The sequence below is a fragment of the Gallus gallus genome, chromosome 1 (assembly GCF_016699485.2).
Source record: "Gallus gallus isolate bGalGal1 chromosome 1, bGalGal1.mat.broiler.GRCg7b, whole genome shotgun sequence".
NCBI classification, from domain to species: domain Eukaryota; kingdom Metazoa; phylum Chordata; class Aves; order Galliformes; family Phasianidae; genus Gallus; species Gallus gallus.
Genome location: NC_052532.1, coordinates 92,912,778 through 92,935,648, shown reverse-complemented (window position 1 = coordinate 92,935,648; position 22,871 = coordinate 92,912,778). Strand labels below are relative to the sequence as shown.

At 36.9% G+C, this 22,871-nt stretch overlaps 1 long non-coding RNA gene across 1 annotated transcript; it reads left to right on the top strand.

Annotated features, from left to right (window-relative positions):
* The first annotated feature begins 2,113 nt into the window (after positions 1 to 2,113).
* On the top strand, positions 2,114 to 18,286 carry LOC121109439. The gene is made up of 5 exons (XR_005847026.1): positions 2,114 to 3,233; positions 5,349 to 5,435; positions 6,663 to 6,683; positions 14,025 to 14,205; positions 17,088 to 18,286. It is a non-coding gene; the product is annotated as an uncharacterized LOC121109439 (long non-coding RNA).
* Positions 18,287 to 22,871: the final 4,585 nt, after the last annotated feature.

Here is a 22,871-nt window from a genome sequence, read left to right as displayed (position 1 = left end):
GCAGCATGCTTTCGCCAACATACTAAGCAGTAAAGTGTCACTGATTTTTTAGAGTATTCTACACTCCAGATTTTAGAAGATCAAGTTTTAAAATAGTTTTGCTCTAAAGACTGTGGAAAGAAAAAAGAAATCCCTTCTGTTCTGCCAGTGAAAATGGGCTCTCAGAGACGATTCAGCAGGCTTCATTTCATTACTTTAAGCTTTGTAGAAAATGAAATTTGTGAGTGTTACCTGCTTGATTCAGTAGCTGCAGCCAGTGGCTATTCTCTGGGGAGCAGATACAACAGTTGTGATGCATGCTGCTTGGTCCACCACAAAACTCTTCTGTTGCTGTGCCATTAAGACCCAAACTAAAAAAAGAATGAAGGTGATACTTCCAATAGTGGCTGTAAGAGATACGGTTTAGTGATGGGACTCTGTGGTGTCAGGTTGATATTTGCACTTGGTTTTGAACGTCTATTTCAATCTAGATGATTCTGTAATTCTACCTTGAGCTATTTAAAAATCAGCATTTTTTTTTTCAGTCTAGCTCTTTTTAAAGGAATCATGAACCTCAATGGCATTTGATATTTAGGCATAATATTTCTTTCCCTCTTTCATCTGGGACAGATAACTTTGGACTAACAAAATGGGCATCTAATTATGAGAAAACCTGTGCAACATTTATGCTTTATGCTATACTATGGAACCTTCTAAATATTTCTCACCATTGTTTCATACCCTCAGAATAAGTTTCCTGGATTTGGTGCAAATTAAGTACAATATGAGAAGGTGTATCTCTATTATGGAATTTTTTTAAACTAGTGTTTTAATGCAGAACTTCAAGAATCAAAGCAGGTTCACTTGCCATGAATTTTCAACTTGATTTTGTAATAGCAGACAATCATGAACATTCTAAGTGATGTAAGGTAAGGCTCTGTCTCTGCGCACTCAAAAAAGACTGTTTTCAGTTAATGGGAAAATGCAAAAGGAAGGTTTTAAATCTCAGAGCAGGAAGGTGATTAAAAAGCTACTTTAAAAAATACTTTCAGTTCTAAAAACATGCAGAAAAACTGGAAACAAACAAAAGGATTTAGAGTCATTGAGTATTAACTGTTTGTCATGAAACTGTAAGAAACAGAATCCTTGCCACAGCCTTTTGGAAACTTTTGAAGAGGTTAAAGTCAGTATTAGTCATGGATGGATGAGCCGCTATACTCAGGTTGAGCATAGCACCTCATGAACCAGCTTTAACCCAATTCCCAGCTCAATTTCTAAAATCCTTCCAATACCTAAGTAAGCCACCTCAGCCTGATTTCATAAAAACCCTTGTGCTGCACTTCAGCTCACATTTCACAGAATTGCACAGAATCACAGAATTGCAGGGGCTGGAAGGGACCTCTAGAGAACATTGAGTCCAACCCCACTGCTAAAGCAGGATCCCTACACCAGGTCACACAGGTAGCTGTCCAGATGTGTCTTGAATATCTCCAAAGAAGGAAACTCCACTCTGGGAAGTCTGTTCCAGGGCTCTGTCATCTTCACTGTAAAGATGTTCTTCAACATATTTGTGCAGAACTTCCTATGTTCCAGTTTTTGTCCCATGCTCCATGTTCTATCACCATGCACCACTGAAGTGCCAATTGCCTCCCGCACGTTACACATTTATAAACGCTGATGAGATTCCCATGCAGTCTTCTCCACACTGAACAGACCCAGATCACTCAGCCTTTCCTCGTATGGGAGATGATCACTTGAGTAATGGTTTCAGCAATTTTATCCATAAGGAAGTATCATCATGTTTAAGACAACAGTTTCTTTATTACATCCATTCTTAAGACATACCCTTTCAGAATTTTCAAAATTATTACAAAATAATTGGAAAAATAAATAAATAATAAATTATTGCTGTAGTTTGAAAGCAATCATCATGTGAAACAGGACACTCAGTAGTCTTGAAAGTAACACAGGTGGAGTCCTGCACTTCAGAAAGAATGTCAAATAAGCCATTGTTTTATGACACATTATGCAGTAGGAAGTCATTAGATAATGCAAGTCAAGTGACATCCTTCATAGTTTTAATTGACATCCACGTTCACTATTCAGAAATAGTTTTGTTTTTTTTTTCTTGGTAAAACCAAAACCGTACAATGAAAAGCCAATGCACTGGTATTTTTACATTCACTTGAAGAAATTCTCTCAAGTACATCACTATTTCAAACATATTTTGAAGAATTTCTCACTTTCTGAACTTGTTCCTTACCAGTTATTCAGTGAAACCCATGTCACAAGTACATGCTGAAATTCAGTTCAGTAGAAATATCAACAGATTATCCATTAATCATCACAGATTAGAGACAATATATGACAAGTCCTAGTATTTGTCACTTTTCCTAACTGAATTTCCCCACATCCTGAGCACCATTCAAATTCTATGTCATTTTCCATCTCTTCAGAAAAAAAAATAAAAACTGAGCCCTGAATTCTGCTGATCCTCTGAGAGTGGTACCCACGCAAGATATGTGAGCACTGTTAAGATTGTTATTAATTGAAACTGAGATAAAACAGTGCTCTGGAACTGGAGAGATCTGCCTGAGCATTGACTACCCCACCACGTTTAGAAGAAATCCTTTAGGATATTAATGACACATTTAATATTACTGTATTCTCTCAGTACATTGTCATTTGTCAGTATATACAGGTATCACAAGTGAAAAGAGCTTACAATGCAGTGCTATCCTATTCAAACTTGGCCATAGTAAATAACCACCATTCATCCTGCAAAGGAAAAAAGTAAAAATGACAACTCACTGAAATATTAGTTGCTTCAAGGACTGCTACTCAAGGAAACTAAGTCCATTAAAAAGAGAAGAAAAGGAAGTTGATGCAAAATAACTATAGCTCATGTGCCTAACAAATGAGAAACTTAATCCATTAAAGTCTATCATATTCTGTCATTGATACTACTCCAAGAATGGATATGACAACATGTATGTTTTCAAGATCTCCTCTGATACAGCTCATGATGACAGAAGAAAGCACTGATCCCAAATGATAAAAAAGCACGTGTCATCTAGGCACTCTTACAGACAAAACACTAAGGTAAACTAATATTATTGTTTCCTCAGTGGTTTTTACTAATATAATTGTTATTGTGCTAATAAATTCTATTTTTTTTAGGAAGGTTTTGTCCAAAGTCTCCCACAGATCCTTTCATGGAATCAACATGGAAAAAACTGTCACGAGAACATGAGGTAATGAACAAGCAGTTATCAAATTTCATTCTCAGTTGCAATAGAAATGGTCAGCTCTCACCAGTTTACAAACATTTCTTTCTGCAGGAGAAATAACTCTAGAAATAAATTATTCCTGAGTTCATATAAATGTATACAGCACAACAGCTTAATTGTGAGAACAAATTTAAGTGCAGCTAATCAAAACCTCAGCATCTGATCCTGAGCACATACTACTCTTTGCTATCATTAAAATGAGACAAAAAAACAGCAAACCATTTTGCATTACCAGTTGCTTAAATAAGATATAAATAAAAGAGCATATGCTATTTTTTCAAATAACGACCCAGGATTTTAGTGCAGTTGGACTTTCATGTTACAGTGAAACAACTATTATTTCCAGTGGAATGGGCCAACCATCAGCAGCTATTGAATACAGTTCAGTTTTCATCTCCTTGAAAACAAATCGGTTTGTGTAAACAGTTCAGTGATTTTAATACCAGTCAGAATTGATTTAGTGTTTCCTGAACCACAAAGAAAGGAAAGATCTATACTGTCATAAGCCTGTCCTGAAGCACTCACACCTTAGAACTAGAGCCTTGATGGTAAAATAAGCACCAACCAGCAAGGCACAGCAGCAGTGAGAGTCAGGAAAGCCCGATTCTTACACTGGGATCTCGCTAGCAACAGCTGAGAGAGGGAGGATTCAATTCTTTCAGCCTTTCTACAGCCATCATAAAGCAAAGTGTATAAACCTTCCCACACAGTGACACAACCCATTGGAAAGATTAAGGTATATTCTCAGGATTTTGAATTACATCCAACTCTATATGAGATCCTAAAGCCTCCATTTCAAAGGCAAGGCAGGCATTAGAGCCATTAACATTTGTATGGAGGTAAAGATGAGGACATGACACTGCAGTTAAATCAAACTTCTTTGATGAAGCTTACTTTTCTTTTGAAATATGATGCAGCCTTAAAAGAGCCAGCATTTCACATAGTTTGAATTATTTTAAGTTTACACAATAAAAAAAGAAAAATATCATACAGTAGTTTTTATAATGCTATTGCTCCAATCTTTATGCAAAGAAAGTATCTTTTCTTGCCAGTTCTACACAACCACAACCCTTCCACTCCTTGCAACATGCCGTGACTGAAACAATGACAGGCAGATGTCAAGAAATTTAAGGAAAGAACTTCAGAAAAATATCACCATTTCTTAACATCTCTCATCTTCACATCATCTTTTTTACATATTGCTGAACTATATATCATGTATTCATCTGATAAATTAACTAAGTGGTGCATTATTTTAGTAGTTTGACTTATTTCAGTTTGCATCATAGTATGTAGCTTGCTATATAGCAAAAAAAAAATTAGCTATGCAAATGTATTTGCTGTTGGTCCTGCACAAACACTCATCACCAAAACAGTTTTAAGAAATACTGTTATGTCTAAGAAGGTTTCCCAAGAACAATCTTCTACCATTTTAAAATGAAAACAAAGAATTAGAGGCATCCAGACAACTCAAAAATCTGATTTAGAGAACCCATGCAAAGAGCATGCCACATATAACAAATTGTCTGAATAAATTTCTCTAGATTTAGGATATTGGTATTGCTTACTACAGTGCACAATCATTTGTTGGGTATTTCTAACGAGTAGATATGTGTTGGACAACCTGTGTCTCAATTTATTTGCAAGAGTTGGAATTATTTAATCCTTTAGCCTATAAATTAAGTACTAGGTTAAACCCCTAGCACAGTCCTTTAAAATGCAAAGTTAAAGAGTTGTTATGAGGCTGAGAAGATGGTTGCTTCCTTGCAGAGGAGCTGTTGAATTCATTATGTTCTTTACACTAGGAGACGAATGACAACAAATATTGATACTTCAGCTTCACACTGAAAAATGTGACCTCTGAAAATAGGGAAAATTACTTGAAGTACTAACTGCTGCTGCCAATGAGCAAAGTGACAAAAGTGCACAGTGGGAGCTACTGAGCACTCAACACTTGCAGCTCCTAACAGCTGCTGGTCTTAGCATTGCACAGGCTCTTTACATCTTATTTCTTTTACACACTTTTGTACTTTCATATTCTTCTACTTGACATTAATGTGTGTTCCTGCTGTCACATAGTTCTTTCTCCAGGCATGAAAATGAAAGAGCTACCTGGATATCATCTGAGTACTAAAAGCACAGAACTTCCAGATGATTTCACGGCAGGTAAAAACAGAAAAATATCATATAAACCTAGTTTCCTTGATGTTGAGTAAAATTCCCAGGAGTTTTTTGGCTGCACTTCATGCATATCACATCAGCATCTTACAAAAAATTTTCCATGAAAACTTCTCTGAGCCAAAGTAACCAGAATGTGTTAAGAAATTCCACAAACGTTGTAGATTTTAGGACTATAAGAAAAACTTGAGAAATCTGTATGCAAAAAAGGCAACAACAAAACATCAAGAATCTTCCCAATTACACCAAGTGAAAATTAACTGATAGCAAAATCAGCAAGTTCCGTGGTGTTTTAGAGGAGCCAACAAGTTGCAAGAATAAGAATTTGAAATGCAGTTTTGAAACAATCTTAGCAAAATAACACTTTTCAAGTACATCAGATGTCAATTTGAAGTTAATTCTTGCAGTTTAAAGTATACCACATTCTTTTTATCTGTTTTACTGTATATTATCACATCACATCACAATCTATGCTTTTTTAAAGAGAGCTTTTCAAAAATCTCTGTGTTTACACTGATTGTTGAGCACATAAGCATTGTCATCCCCTATGAGAGATTGTAAGGCCAGTTCTTCAGTTTCAGATCAGCAGAAAGCTCTTGTTTCATGTTTATCTGAAAGAACTGGTAAAATAGATCCAGATTAAAATTCAACTGAATTAAAGATAATTTTAAATGAAAAATTTAGTGGCACAATCGTTTAGTGATTTGGTACAGATTGTTATGAGCCATTAATTTAGGAAGATTCAGGCTATAAAAAAAAATGGGCTTTCTGTTTCTCCCCCTCATTGCTTTATTTTCACAGAAGACCGTACTGGGGTCCCCTGACCACAGTTTGTTCCACGTTTCTAATGAGACAAAAATATTGTATTCATCTTTGAATAATGGTGAGCTACTCTACAACTTTCTACTCTGATATATGAGTTATGGGTGTCTTTGATATTCATCCAGGACAAAGTTTGCCATTTATTTAATTCATCTAAAACCACGTTCTTTGTACTTAACAGGGGACTACAGGCATAGTCAGGAACTCCAGAGGAATTACAGTTTTTCACAAAATGAAAATTCTTCTGTATTCTTTTAGCTGAATACCATGGAGTGTGGTTATAAGCATGTAACTAAAGGTCACCATTAGAAATTCAGTCTTGCTAAAGATACAGAATATGTCAGCATAATTAAACTAACCTAATTTTTTTTTTCCCCCATATATCTAAAAAAGATATTTCCACCAGGTAATCAGGTAAGGATCAATTTCTTTTTTTCAGTCTGAGAATGAAACCATTGAAAATGCTGAAAGTTCTAATAAAATAAAAAAAAAAATAGAACTTTAACTCTACTATACTCTAAAAAAGTAAATATATTGCTCATAAGACTTGAATTGACAAACTGCTGTAGAACAGATTCAATGCTTATAAGACATTATGAATGCTTTTTTTTTTTTTTTTTTTTTTCCCTGGATTGGGATAGATAACAGCTCCAAAATATCTATCTTGTGGAAACAAAAAAATGTGCAAGAAGACCATATAGCAGGACAAAAATCTGAACATGAGGCAAGCTCATGACTTTGATAATGGAAAGCTGAACATGCATGTCAAGCAGTTCTCTAAAGACGGTGGACAGGATCTATCACAACTACTAGTCAGAAGTCAATAGAAGCAAAGTGGGAGGAGAAGAACAGGCAGATTTGAAGATAGTCCAAAACTGCGAACAACCATTGTATAATTTTGCTATTTGCTAATTAACAAATCTACTAATTTCCTCATGCACATGTGGGAACTATTATACATAAATTAGCTGTAGGTATTAATAGTTGGCCCAGCAATGAAAAACCCGTAGACTTTGAGCTGAAAATCTGAGCACCTGTGGAAAGACTCAGCAAAGAAATACCCTGGATATTTCTACTGCAGACAACAAATGAAGCTATTTTGTATGTCATTTCAAAATCATGCTTTGAAATCCAAAACCCAGAAAGCAGCAGCCAATTTTGTGAATTACCTCTATTATGAATTCTGACATTAACAACAAACATGAACATAATATACTTTCTAATATGGCATGTTCTCTCACATTACAAATGTAAACATCACATTACGAAGCAGACAGTACCTTTTTGTGGCAATGAAAACACCACCAACATCTTTTCTAATTTTACTTTTTGGGGGAGTGACTTTCTGTAAGAATACACAAATGGACCATTGGAAAGCTGGTTACACACATAGGTGATTTCTCAGGCTTTTGTATCTCTCATGGATAATGATTCTTTACAATTATTTTCTTGGCACAAATAGCGATGTAATGATAGACATAAGTAATTGTCTTTTCAGTTCAACAAATCTCCATACAATCAATTTTTCCATCTCAGAAAAATCCTCCAGATTTTACCCTGGAGGTGTTTAAGGAGAAGGAAGATGTAGTCCTTGGGGAGATGTTTTATATTAGTGGTAGGTTGACAGTTGCTCTTTTCCAACCTTAATGATTCTGTTATTGATTAAGTATCAGAGTATATGACAATTATGACAATTATAACAATTATAACTGACAATTACCTCACTCTTTATTTTGACTGAGCCTTCTCAAGGACGATAAGAATTTTTCCTTGTTAAGCTAATCATATGAGGAAAAAATATATTAAATAAAATATCCTAAGCCTCTCTTAAAGTAAGAATGCCTTGTTCAACTACATTCATGTAAATATTGCCAATAGACTGCTTTTTTTAGTTTTGGGTAACAGCTATAACAATATTGCTTAGATTGGCATATTTCTAAGTTTTAGCTCAAAACAGAGATAGATAATGTAGCATAAGGAATTTTCCTCATAAGAAGCATTAAAATTAGGATGCTCAAAAAAAGCTGATGAATGAGAATTGTAGTACCATTATCAGCTGTGTTTTGCCTTCATTCTATTAAGATGACTGTTTCTCTGAAACTAATCAAATAAAACATAAAACAGTATCTGTTTATTCTTTAATTTAAAAGAGACAGTAAATCTTCTAAGCTATCACTTTCGTATTCAAAATGAGGAAAAACTGAATAAACTGTTTTTAGATAAAATATTGCTTTGTTTGTTAAGAAGTATTTTCTGTTTTACTCAAGTTCATTTCTAGATTTTACCTTGTATGTTAGCTCTATAATGTCTTTACATTTAAAATCTGGCACCTAATTTTGAATGAGATTTAGTTTTTTAAAGGAACAATTCAGAAATCTGTGTTTCTGAAGAACTGAATAATCAATTCCCCAGTTTGCATAGGGCAAAAGTTGATTGTGTTTAAAGTAAATGCTAAAGTAAAAATACATCAAGGATTTCTGGGTTGTTTTTTTTTTCTTCTTCTCTGATTTTTTTTGTTGTTGTTTTCTGTTTTTTTGTTTGTTTGTTTGTTTTGTTTTGTTTTAAGATATGAATTGTGAGAAAGTTCAAAGCAAGGATTCAATTTTGAAGCATGCTCTGACATCATAGTAGTGCACAGAGAAAAAAAGTGAAAGAAGTCACAGTAATTCTCTTCTTTAAAAACTTTTAAAGGGGTTGTGGAACAATTTTGGTGAAATTTTGAAATAGTATAAAGTAATGACATTCTTAGCTGAAATTTTCATATTAATGTTAACATGTTTACAAAATGTGTCTGTGACATCTCTGTATAATAAAGATAATTCCTCCTGCTGAACTGTCCCAAATGTTATCATAAAAATGTTCAAAGTAAGTAAACTAGAGTAATTAAAATATGTCTGAGCTAACTGTTGTCCCAATCCAGGTTTCACAGACAAAATATAATGAGTCAACTATAAACAGAATCCTTAGTTGTCCTTCAAATAAAAACAAGGGTGCACAATCTGATCTTTAAATATTATTGATGTGTTTCATTTCTGTTTGGGACATCAAGTGTATTCACTCTCATTTTTAATCCTGTTTTTTAATATTTGAAGCCAGCCACTGACCAGGGCACAAAAAAAACAACACAACTCATAATGATTTTCATGGAGAATTCTGTCTTCTCCAAAGCTACAGAACATATTCAATTAGCCTGATTTCCTCCTACAATCTCCTAAGGCATGACACTTCTAATAAATATGGATATAGTAGGATTTATTCAGATAGGTAAAGATGGAAAAAGGTTCTTTGGATGGACAAAGGAAGGTTTGGTTGAATTTTAATTGCATTTTACTCCTTGTTTACTTCTACTTATTCAGCCAAAAAGACTCAATATTATCTAAGCTAAGTCTCTTGGCAGAATATTAGCAAAGCCTGAAAGCTGATCTTAGCTACGCTAATACTAAGAAACAATTTCAAAGGGCAGGAACTGCTAACATAGAAGGAAGCCTTTTCATCTCATGTTTTGGGGGAAACATTAGGACTTATAAAGGCTTGACAGTTAAGTGTTTATCCTGACCCATCTATGTTCCTTAGACAGGTGTAGGAAGCAGAACTTAGAAAAGTACCAAAGCACTTTAACTGATACCCTTCTAATAACTTTTTATTTTTAATCAGGTCTAGTTTGTAACCTCTGACAAGAACTCCACTTTCTGTCTCTGTATTTAGGCAGGGGAAGGTGAACTTTATGTTCTTGGTGTAAGACTATTAGTAAAAACAAAGTTCAGCATGGAATCTCAGTGCATCTATAAGGATGTTTATGGGCTTGCAAAGCAGAGTAAAAAGACGTTTGCTAACTATGATGCAATAATGGAAGGTCTTACCCGCTCTGAATTCATCTGAATATTTAATAAAGCATTTACAAATGTAACTCAATTCTGCCATCCAACTACAAACTACTTTACATACTAGAAAACAAGAATCCAAAGCTGATATAACGATAAAATTGCATTATTTGGTACAATGGAGAAAAATTACAATACACCTTTTCAGTAGTTTCCAGATGCTTCTCTTCCTTCTCTTTAGAGATGCATCTAACACACTGGCTTGCGTGAATGTTCCATGATTGTGAATCAAAAGACAAAACAGAACAGATATTAAGATCATGGGAGACATGATGTGTATAACTACTCAAATTTATCCACCATCTGTGCTAGGTCTTCTGTCCTTTTTGTTTCCTGTACAAAGCTTTGTGCAGCTTCTGCAGGGCTTGGCATGCTAAGTAAGAACGTAGACGGGTATTTAAATGTTCTGTCTGGACCTCAGAAAGTGAAAATATCTAAAAATTACTTATACTAACAATATTTTTTCTCCCCAATACTTTTTTTTTCTTATGAGTCAAAGTTTTAGAAAACAATACATATTCTCACTCTGTATTAGAAATATTTTGAAGTAAGAGTAAAGCCAGCAGTGATGGATGAAAGAAGAGAGAGAATCATTCAAAGAAGAATGAGTAGTACTTACATTATAACAAACTAGATGGTTCAAAGCTGTCTTGTACAGTTCCACAGAGACGTCATCTCCATTCCCATTCCCATTCCCAGCTTTCTCATGCACAAAGACCAACAGGCTATTATTAATATGCCCCTATTTCATTACACTGTACAGAGATCTGGTCTGATACATTCAATGTAAAAATTGTACATAAGAAACACCAGCTTCCACAGCTAGAATTTTTCACAGAAATGGAAATTCAAGTTAAATTTCCAAGGACTTCTACCATTAAAAAAAAAAAAAAAGACAAGAAATTGGACTTAGCATTAGGAAAGACACTGTCACAGTAGCCAGAAATTACTGCCCAAGCCATAGGAGACTTCTTAGTAGTGAATTTCTTACTTTATGTTGTTCAGACAAGACACCAGAGTATAAAGATATTCTGCAGAAACCTTATCTGTTAAATATTAAATATATAAACATTTAAGTTTTAACAAGCAAAATGGAAAAAAAATTCACAAGTATTCACTGAATGTAGAACAGGCTCCCTTACACAGTCTAATCATAACCATAAAGCAATTTCTACACAGAATAAAGTAGTTGCCAATTGCACAATGACATCTTGACCCTCATTTGTTTAGCAACATAGAAGAAAAAGTTATGTCAGCTGTATCTTCTAATACATGTAAGAATTTTGTCCTTCCCACTTTTCATTCCTTGGCTATCCTTAACCCCTCACTCATTCCCAATGAATGTTGATAAGCACTACCACAAAGGATTTGTGGTAATCCAGACACTATCCCTGCAGCAAGTACAACCAGTTATGTCAATGTCACTTACCTCTGAGGGAATAGTGGCTCTAGATGACTCAGCAGCTGACACAAGCATTAGCTGTTAGGCACCCAAAGCACTGGGTCACACAAGGTGCCTGAAACATTTGTCTGAATGCCTAAGTTTACTACGGCTGCAGGCATCTTGCAGCATCTCAACAAACAAGAAAGTTAGGAGGCCTGAAACTTTATCTTTTACAAGAAAATATCCATAGAGAAAGGGAAAGAAAGTACGTGGTATACTTGGGCTCCCACAAAAAAGGAAGGAAGGAAGGAAGGAAGGAAGGAAGGAAGGAAGGAAGGAAGGAAGGAAGGAAGGAAGGAAGGAAGGAAGGAAGGAAGGAAGGAAGGAAGGAAGGAAGGAAGGAAGGAAGGAAGGAAGGAAGGAAGGAAGGAAGGAAGGAAGGAAGGAAGGAAGGAAGGAAGGAAGGAAGGAAGGAAGGAAGGAATAAATGAGTATGTATCCATCTGTTTGCTTCTAGATCTGCAGCTCAAACTAACATGAGATGAAGGTGGGAATGAAGCATGTGGGCAGAACAACATACTTTTGTTTCATTTCTGCCTGCCTTCATGCCCTTCAGAAATCTTTTGAAGGAGCTTTCAAAGCCCTGTTTGGAACATGGTACTATATATCTGGTTAGCGCAGAAGCATTGTAAGTCATTCAAGACAGAAAGTGATCACCAACATACACAAATTCTATCTGGGACACATTATTTTCTTTTCATGTGACAGGCTATATGAATAGAAGGTCTCAAACTGTGACATATTAGTGAAGTTGGTATTATCTTGTAAATTTCTAATAGTAGGAAAAAAGCTAAAGAATTTGTAGAATGTTTCTGTGCCTTTAACCATGAAAGAGTGAGAGAGAAAACTAGGAGGAGAAGGGGGTTGATATCTAACACTTCCCATGCATGAGAATTAAAATAGCGGGAGAAATGTCTACAGAATACCTATTTAAAGAGTTTTTAAAAGCTTGTCTTTCATCGTGTTAAGTGCAGCAGTCACCAAGGTATTATCCCCCTTCATTTCCCTACAATATTACTGTGTTATACATTTTGATGAGCAGTCATGTTTTAAAACTTTACTCAGCATATGTCGAAGAAAAGAAAAGATATTGAGGTAAAATTCTCAGAGGCATTAAGACTTTTGTAGGTAGTAGAGAAATTTTAATTTTCTTGACTTCAGAATTTATTGTTTAACACTTGTAGTTGCAACAAGTACATGCCCTGGCTTTGCTAGTGAGTAAGCATTGCACATAGTCACTGCAGAAGGAGAGTTTTCCTCTACAGCACTACTCTACCTCTAAGACTGCAAAAGTGCGAAGGTCATAATGAAAGCAGGTTCAAGGCCAATTTCACCCTGCAATAGTGCCGTCTTATCAGGAAACTAAGTATTAAACAAAAATATTTTAATGTTAAGAGAATGCTTGTGTACATCAGAAACACGGTTAAGGAAACCAAGACACTTGAAATGCAGTGTACAGGGAAGGTAATGATAATTCATAGAAATGCATGGGAAAGTATTGGACCTGAGCAAGACACAAGTGATACAGAATAATGTGTGTATATTGTCCTGATTTCAGCTGGGACAGTTGAATTTTTTTCTTCACAGTGGCTGGTATGATGCTGTGTTCTGGCTTTAGGAGAAAAACTATGTCGATAATACACCAATATTTTAGTAATTACTGAGCAGTACTGTACAGAGCCAAGGGCATTTCACTTTATCAGCTTCTTATACTGTCCTGTCAGTGAGGGTGCTGGTGGGGCACAAGGAGCAGAGGGAGACAGAATCAGAACAGTTGACCTAAACCATACAAAGAGGTACTCCATGTCATATGGCATCACGAAAAATGTCTTGAAAAACTGTGGGGAGTTGCCATTGTAATAAAAATTATTATAGTGTATGAGCATGAGGAATATCAGGAAGTGTGGTATTTAATGAGCAAGATGAATCTCATAGGAGATGTGAGAAAATGTTTAGGAGGACTGGTCCAATGTAAGTAAGAATGAAGATGTTATCACACTAACAGAGGGAGGGAAGTATTTTATAGAAGAAAGTTTTTGTGTGGTGTTGAAATTCAGGAAGCAGACTTTCTCCCTTTTTAGCATCTTTAATTCTCTGTAGAATACAAAATCCTATGCTAAATATATTACTACTGTAAGCCAGCATAGTAGCTTCTATGTTCTAGAGTTAATCACACTATTTTCAGCATAGCATGTTTTCAATGAAATTTGCTCTGTTTTCCAACAAGCAACGAGAGCCATATGGCTACTTCAGATGTGAGAAAAGCAAATGTAAAAAAAAAAAAAAAAAGACACATAATGGAAAGAATAATTTCTTGAAACCCCAGAAATTTCTTCAATTCTAATTGAAAGAAAACTGGGGTTTCTTAATGTGAAAAACTTATGACTAAAAAGTAATTCCATAGTTTTCACAATGTTTCCTGTCATATAGGTCACACAGAATATTGCAAATACCAATCAGATGTTCAACTCTTCCAGAGTTTCTAGAGGAATCAGAATTCCCTCACAGATGCCATCTACATCCTGCCTACAATGTGGCCAAAAGCCATTTTGGATTTCAAAGGTTTTCCCACCAAACTTCCACCTTCACAACATGATCACTACATAATGAGGTGAAAGAAAATGGAAAAATATTTCCATTCATAGTATTTTATACGTGAGAAATATTAAGGTAGAGGGTAAGGGTAGAGGAAATGTTAATTCATTGACCTACTTTAGATAGATCAGGAATATAGTCCCTCTTAAATCCTTTACCTTATGACTTGTAGTCAGTCTTACCATACTGCAGCTCAGTAGATTCCTGCCCCACCATCGTGGTAAGAAAACTGAGGTTCGAAGCAGGGCAGCTAGCACAACCCACCACAACTAATAAAGTAATTGAAGAGAAAACCCAATACCCTCTTTCGTGTAACATGCTGGTGATGAGAATGGCTTTAAGTTGCATCAGGTTGGATGTTTGGAAAAATTTCTTCTCTGAAAGAGTGGTTAGGCACTGGAATGCGTTGCCCAGGGAGGTGGTTGAGTCAGCGTCCCTGGAGGTGTTCAAGGACTGTTTAGATATTTTACTAAGGGATGTCATTGAGTGAGGAAATATTGGTGGTAGGTAGAATGTTGGACTGGATAATCTTGGAGGTCTTTTCCTACCTTGGTGATTCTGTGATTCTGTGTTCAAACAAAAGAAGTTGCTAAGTAAAATCTCTGTAAGCTATGTTCCCTATCCCCAAGGCCAAATGCTTGGGAATGGTCATATCCACATTGCCACTCACATCTGAAAACAGAAAGAAAAATGCAAGGACATTTAAGACATTCATCTTATCAAAATGATATGCAATCCTAAGGAGGACAGGCAGCTATGATGTGAACATTTTACTTTGTCTTCAAAGTATGGGTGACATTTATTCTTCTGCATTATCTGCTTTTCATTGGCTAAGACTTAGAAATGTTTTCATTAAAAGTGTAAGCTGCCTTCTTTTATGAACAGAAAGGTGCAGAGTTGCTAGGAAACAAAGTTATGATCATAGCGTAAACTTTCACGACAGCTGGAGGAAATACTTTATTAGAAATCCAGCTGGGACATTCAAGGAACAGAGAGAGACAATGGAACTGGGAGTCTCTTCCATATTTAGTAACTCTGCCTTAAAAGGACATATTGTATAGGCAAATTCCTGCATGTTGTGTTGATAACCTTTCCTTGAGACAACAGCCTAATGAGAAATATTAAACGGAAATGTAAGTTTTTCCTGCCACCTCCCTACCCCTCCCCACACCCAAAATCAACTGAATACACTTATGTCCCACACAAAGTCAATATTGCAAAAATTGCAGAATAATAGCAAGTCTTCAGACTGCAATTCAGGAGCTCATCAGCTGAAGTAGATGGAATGGGATCAGAATTGAAATGCAACCATGAGATAGCAGTGACCAGACCTAGGAAAGGAGTGTCTCAGAAATATATCAGGCAATCAGGACTGATTATCGTATTTTTGAGCACTTATACAATTTCATTTTTCATCATTACACTCATTAATCACTGATGTTAAGTTTGAATTAATCCAGAAAGGTCCAGGCAGATAGGAAACACTTTGTTTTCTCTCTCCCTGTTGTTAGAACAAGTGAATTCAAGAGCCATGTTACAAAAACATCTGCCATATATAAATGCATGTAAATACATTTCTGAATCAATAATATTGGGTGTAGGAGATGGTTCTATGAAAGATTTCACCTCCAGTCTAGAGAGAATAATTGTTCTGTCATTTTAGCTGTGCTGCCTCTAAATAGTTCAGATGGTTCATTTTGCGTTGGAAGACTAAGGCTTCTTTAGCCATAGATTAAAAAAAATATATAGATCACATATGGGGAACAAAGCATAAGCTACACTGGAACAGAATACTTGCTTTCAGATTCCACATAAGTTGTCTAAGATTATGTTATTACTCAGTCCTTAAAGAAGCCTTTATGACCACTGATCTAACATGTTTCAGGAGTAGGTACTCATCTGAGACTTGCAGATGTGGTAATGAAAAAATAACCATTCCAGCCTGATTTCTATTTTGCATTCATTGCATATTTTTTTAATTATTATCTTTCCTGTCATCTGAAGAGAAAAGAAGTTCTGTAGAAGCAAAACAGCAACCATCCTTTTGTCAGTATCATTACAGCTGTGGAAGAATTGCCTTTTACTCTTAAGTCACCAAATGCTACAGAAGACTGCAGAGTGCTGAATGCACATGGAAGATTCTGAATTTTTTACTCCTGTGCCCTGAAGGACTCACAGCCCCTTCTCCCCACTCCTTGACTTTCCTCCAGCATGGAGTTTCAGCATTAAAGCCACAAAGTGAGGCAAGGAGATCAAAGCAGGATTTAGGCTAAATCTATGTACCTTCCCATGGTACATAGAGGGGTCCGAGGGCAGGTCGGCACCTAGGCTCACCCCAGGCCGTCATGCTCCAGTGGAGTGCCTTTCAGTTCCATGACACTTCCACAAGGTTGTAGTTGAGCTGTGTCAAATCTACTATTCCATACAGGCAGATGGTAGGAATGGTAGAGAAGCAACATCCTGCTTTCTACTTTTTACCATTGAGGGTCTTGGTAGCACTACTATTTTCATCAACCCTATATTCTGCCTATCAAATATCATACCAAATTAACAGATTTTCTGATCTGTGCACAGTGATGAACAACCAAAGGGCAACACACATGTAAAGGATGCCTGCTTTACAATCCATTTCATGCTGAGGATTAACCCTAATACCCATCAGAGGGATCACAAAAAAAAAAAAAAGAAAGAAAAAAAAAAAGGCTTGGTGAAATATGCTTAGTGTCAGCAAAGAGGTGGACAAACACCAGCACTGCAGCTAAAGTTCATCACCAGACTCAAACAGGTGTTACAGATACTTGGTGTCTCTAATTCTTATTGTTGCAAATTCGTAGCATTCACTGTATTTCTAAGAAAGACACGCAATTCAGCATTTTTCTTCTCTCTCTCTCTTCACAGGTGGAAAAACCCATTTTACCCAGTGCATTCTAGAGAATGAAGTGAAAAACCCCGCAGGTTTTTGGGGTGAATCAGAAGAGAGAATAAACTGAAAGCTGCCATCTCAAAGTGAAAACCTCAGATTTGCTGCCATCAAAAACTCGGAGAAAGATAAAAGGTGGATTTGTCTTCATGGCATTTCACCTTCTTTAGCAACTGGTTCCTTTTCTGAGACATTTGCACCTTTCTTGAAAACTTTGCCCTGCACTTACTTACCATAAGTAAATAGACTCAGTTAAAATCATGGAGAGAAAGTGGAGTAGAGCAGGGTAAGAGCCAAAATGAAGGCTACATTGGGATTCCTTCCAAAGGGTGTCCAAAAGCTACTTACATCTTTATTGACTCTCCCAGAAATTTTCTACTCTGGACTTCAAATATTTTGTTATAGAAATAACTTATTCTAGAAATCTAACAGGGCAGAACAAGCTATCACTAAGTCTGTGAATACCACTGCTGCATATGAGCTTTATCTCACTTTTATTCTTAGATCACCACTGTTGTAGTAATCCTATTAGCATCCTTTGCAAGCTGACAGCTCTGTCAGTGCCTATGTACACATTTTGGTATTTCTCTGACCAAAAATATCTGAAATCTCCTCAGACATCATTATAATCGATGTTCATTTTAGAGGACAGGATGTTTTGTCAATAACTTTGTGGTACATTCTTGCCAGCGTTGAAATCCAACTCTGCCAAGTAAAATCTGTCATTTAAAGGGCTACATGATGCTTCGCAGGAGGGGCTTGGCAAGGTTTGCCTTTTGTTCTACAGACAAATTCCAAAGCTCCTGAAATTTATTAAGATTCACAACTGATACGCTGACCACTTAAAGGGGGCATCAGAGAAGGTGCAAAGATCAGATTTAAAACCTATTTAAATAAAGTTCACTGATGTTAGGTCAAGGATTTGGATTTTGCACAGTGTGTTCAGAATATATTCAGAGTAGTTCTGCAAATTCCAACTGACGAAACAGTAAGTGTCTAAAGAACGGTACTGAAATAAGTCAAAAGCTGGAAGTATACTAGCATATACCAATGCTTTATCAGTAACATAGACGATGGCATTGAGTGCACCCTCAGCAAGTTTGCAGATGACACCAAGCTGAGCGGTGCAGTCAATACGTTGGAAAGAAGGGAAGCCATCCAGAGGGACCTGGACAGGCTGGAGAAGTGGACCCATGAAAACCAAATGAGGTTCAATAAGGCCAAGTGCAGGGTGCTGCACTTGGGTTGGGGCAATCCCAAGTATTTATACAAACTGGGGGAAGATCTCCTTGAGAGCAGCCCTGTGGAGAAGGACTTGAGGGTCCTGGGAGATGAGAAGCTGGACATGAGCCAGCAGCGTGCACTTGCAGCCCGGAAGGCCAACTGTGTTCTGGGCTGCATTAAAAAAGGGGTGGCCAGCAGGGAGAGGGAGGTGATTGTCCCCCTCTACTCAGCTCTTGTGTGGCCCCATCTGGAGTACTGCATCCAGGCCTGGGGCCCCCAGTACAGGAAGGACGTGGAGCTCTTGGAGCAGGTCCAGAGGAGGGCCACTAAGATTATCAGAGGGCTGCAGCACCTCTCCTATGAGGAAAGGTTGAGGGAACTGGGCTTGTTTAGTTTGGAGAAGAGAAGGCTCTGGGAAGACCTCATTGTGGCCTTCCAGTATTTGAAAGGAGCATATAAACAGGAGGAGGAAGGGCTGTTTGCAAGGGTGGATAGTGATAGGACAAGGGGGAATGGTTTTAAACTGAGACAGGGGAGGTTTAGGTTGGATATTAGGAAGAAGTTTTTCACCCAGAGGGTGGTGACACACTGGAACAGGTTGCCCAAGGAGCTTGTAGATGCCCCATCCCTGAAGGCATTCAAGGCCGGGCTGGATGTGGCTCTGGGCAGCCTGGTCTAGTGGTGGGCGACCCTGCACATAGCAGGGAGGTTGAAACTCAATGATCGTTATGGTCCTTTTCAACCCAGGCCATTCTATGATATATATGACAAAGGTAAAATTGCTCTTCTATTGTTGTATGTCTGTGATGATTTTGAAGACAGACACAGCATCAACAAGCAGGACAACAGGTTAAGAAGGAGACAGAATTGAAGATAGACTTCCTTCACATTTTATTTTTTTCTCCCTCATTTATCAAGACAGGATGTCCAGATTTTAGAGAAAGGAGAGCAGCAAGTGGCTCTGCAGGGACAAATGGGACAGACAGATACCTCTGGCAACTGGCCCAAAGCAGAGGTTGGACCCTGTCTTTCTCCCTCCCATCCATTTCGTTTTGAAAGCTGCAAGATTCTAGGGCTGTTTCCTGGTAGGCAGACATACAGAAAATGCTGTGTCTTCTATGGAAAGGCATCTGCTGCTAAAATCATGGACAAGACAATAGTTCAGGGGCCCACATTACATCCAGACATCACAGCCTCAATAAGTGTCCTGATGCTTCAGGATGCATACCTACTTCTTCAGGTTCAGATTATTCAGATTGGATATTAGGAAAAACTTCTTCTCACAAAGAGTGGTGGTGCACTGGCACAGGCTGCCCAGGGAGGTGATGGAGTCACCATCCCTGAGGTGTTCAAGAGCTGTGTAGATGTGGCACTGAGGGACATGGTTAGTGGAGATGGTGGGGATGGGTCACTGGTTGGACTGGGTGATCTTAGAGGTTTTTTCTGACCTTGATAATTCTATGAGTCTTCATTTGGCACATTTAACCCTGTACTCTTTTAAATACATGCATGCAAGAAACCCTAAGAAAAATCACCGTTGCTATTTCTGATCCAGATGTGTGAAAGTCACTTAATATTTTCAAAGGAAAAAAAAAAGCTTAAAAAAAGCGGTTTACAGAACATAGAGTGAGTACATTTTTGCTGTACAAAGTATTTTATTTACCAGACATTTCTGAGCATAAGGAGTGAAAGTACAGTTTTTACTGATTACCCCTTGTGCAGTGAACTAAATTGATGGCCTCTTCTTCAAACATCACTGTTTTGGCTCTGAATACTAAGTAATTCCTGTAAGCAATACAAAAATCCCTGCTGAGGCAGAAAGATTTTAGAATAAATTACTTCATTCAGTTCTGAATCATTGTCTATGTAGCCATGTAAAATCAAGACAGAGACATTTGCAGGTGTCAAGTCAGGTTCTGTATCTCATAATGTACTTTGAATAAAATGCCAACAAGCTATTCTGGGACGTTCATACAGTGATGACCAAAAACTACTCTCTCTTAAATAAAATAATAATAAAATGAACAAAATCTAAGATGTTGGAGTGCCCAGAACAATGCTCTTTTGCAAGCAGTCTGACAAGTCCTCCAGTAGAATTGCCTGCAGGATGACAACTAATGAAGTTTGGTTCTAGAATTATAAACATTTTACAGATGGCTGAGGACAGTGTGAATCAAGGCCATGCTACCAGCTGAAACCTCTGGGCCACATTAATTACTGTTTGCCATTTGCATTTGCTCCATGCTTAAGGTATAAAGTTTAGATTGTCCCTTCTCTACATGAATGCTCTGACCCTCCACGATGAAATAACTTAGCAAATTTCAGGACTGCATTAACTGATGATTAGTTGGGTGGTAAGTCAATTAAGCGTGCCTCATTTTCATTACCAGATACGGCTAAGTACTCCATTTATTCATTAAGCAGGCTGCCAAGGTCATTATAGGTATTCTGAATGTAGTCTTCCATAGTGGGAGATTAAAAATCTTGTGTCTTTGTTTAATGGGGAAAAAGAAAAACCAACCAACCAACCAAACAAAAAAAACCCACACCTAACAAACACTGGGATTCTCTATTAGTTTTACATAGCATAATTTTCTTTGAGTTTTCTTTGATTATCTTACATTATGTTTTAGAACTCTACATAATTTTTACTACTCTGATTAAATATTACTCTGTAAATATTAATGGGTTTTTACTTATAGTCATATTTTTTCAGATTTTTCAAAGATCAAAACTGAACTAGTCTGCACGTTAATCAATTCCAACTATGCTGCATGCTGCAGAGATAACAAACAATAACAAACACTGTTGCTGTCTAAAGATAAAGGCAGCCACCCCACAACACATCTGGTGGTACATGGGAAACTCATCCAAGATGCAGGGTTCACAAAGGTGCACAAAGGAAGCCTGGAATTGAGGGTCTCCATATCTGAAGTACCTGTTCTTATCTTGGATGCGGTTCTTCTGAAAGCCACAAAGTCAAAACGTTTCACTACATCGAACAAACATTTCAGCATTTCTGAACTCATTAAAACAACTCAGTCAACACTTCTTTCCCATAGATATGAATTCATATGAGACTGACAGTAAAATAGCACAGATATAAAACCAAAACCAAACCTTAATCTCTACCCTGAGCCTGCTGAAACACAGTACAAGTTGTTCAATCTTAGATCTTCCATTCAAAGCCTAACTTTGAAGCTTCCTAGTAGAGCAACTGAAACACAATCACAGAGCTATGGTAATTTTATGGTAAAAATCAGTACATCTAATGGAAAACTAGTTAGCTGAAAAAGGAATCAGGATTTCTGTCATAGGGAACCCCTATTTCTATGAAGCAATTCAGAAGGAGGTAACAGCAGAACCATGGTGTGGCTACTTCAGAGACTGATGCAAAATCCTTCCCTTCTATGTCCACTTTCTCCATCCCTCTCACTTAGTCTCTACATACAAATATGTATTTTAAGTGTACAGTGAAAATATTGAGAGAAAATGTTTTGAAAGACAAATCAACATCTGTCAACAAGATTCTCTTTAATGACTCTGCCTCTTCAGTATTTGAGTATAAATAAAATTAAGGAGTTCACATATTTCTGAGTCAATGGCTACCAGTGATCTCATGCAGCCTTCAGCTAAAGATTTTCATATTTGATGTACTGATGCTGGATAAAAAATTGTGATCACTTCTCAAACTATTCAGCAGAATATTAAATAAATAGCAGAATAAAACATATATAAGGATTGAAAAACACTTAGAAATAAAACTGAGTTATTTGTGCAGCCACATGAAAGTTATAATCTGATAATTTCCAGAGATGACTTATACTTCAACAATACTCTCACTTGATATTTCAGACAGAAATAGATTACTGATTCAAAAATCTTTTTAGCACTTACATTATTTCTTATTTCCTGGACTAGGCTATTTCGTACAGTAGTGGATGGGCATGGTATTGAAGCAGAATTTTTGATCACTAGAGCTTATAGTTTTACACTGCAAGCTAATACAACATGAGAAGGGTGGGGACAGGGATGAAAGTTTGGTTGGAAGAGAGGACAAAGACAAAACATCCTGTTTGAACAGCTAATGAATTATGCCACAATCCTAATTTTTCTAAGAAAGGAAAGATGTCAGAGCTTGTACTGTTTTACCAGCTCACTCCATTTATTCATTCTGAAGTCAAGACAAGTGACAGCTTGACACCAGATACGCTCCAGGAAGGAGAAGCCAGTTGACAAAAAGTCATAGTTTCATCTGCCTTTCCTGCTTATCAGATTTCCTTTTCAGTGTTTTATCTGGCTGCAGTCACAGCTGTTAGTTTTTTGTGATTTCTAGGTACAGCATCTCATGAATTACTGAGATAAAATGATACCTTTGATTTCTGTAATTCCTTGTATTTTCTTGTGCTATGATTAAGACAAATCTATCTTTTATGAGAAAACACCAGGCAGAAAAAAAAATTTAATCTGGACACAGTAAAGTCAGATACATGTGGATATAAAGTGCAAATTGTCTTTAACACTGGGCTGAGCTAGGA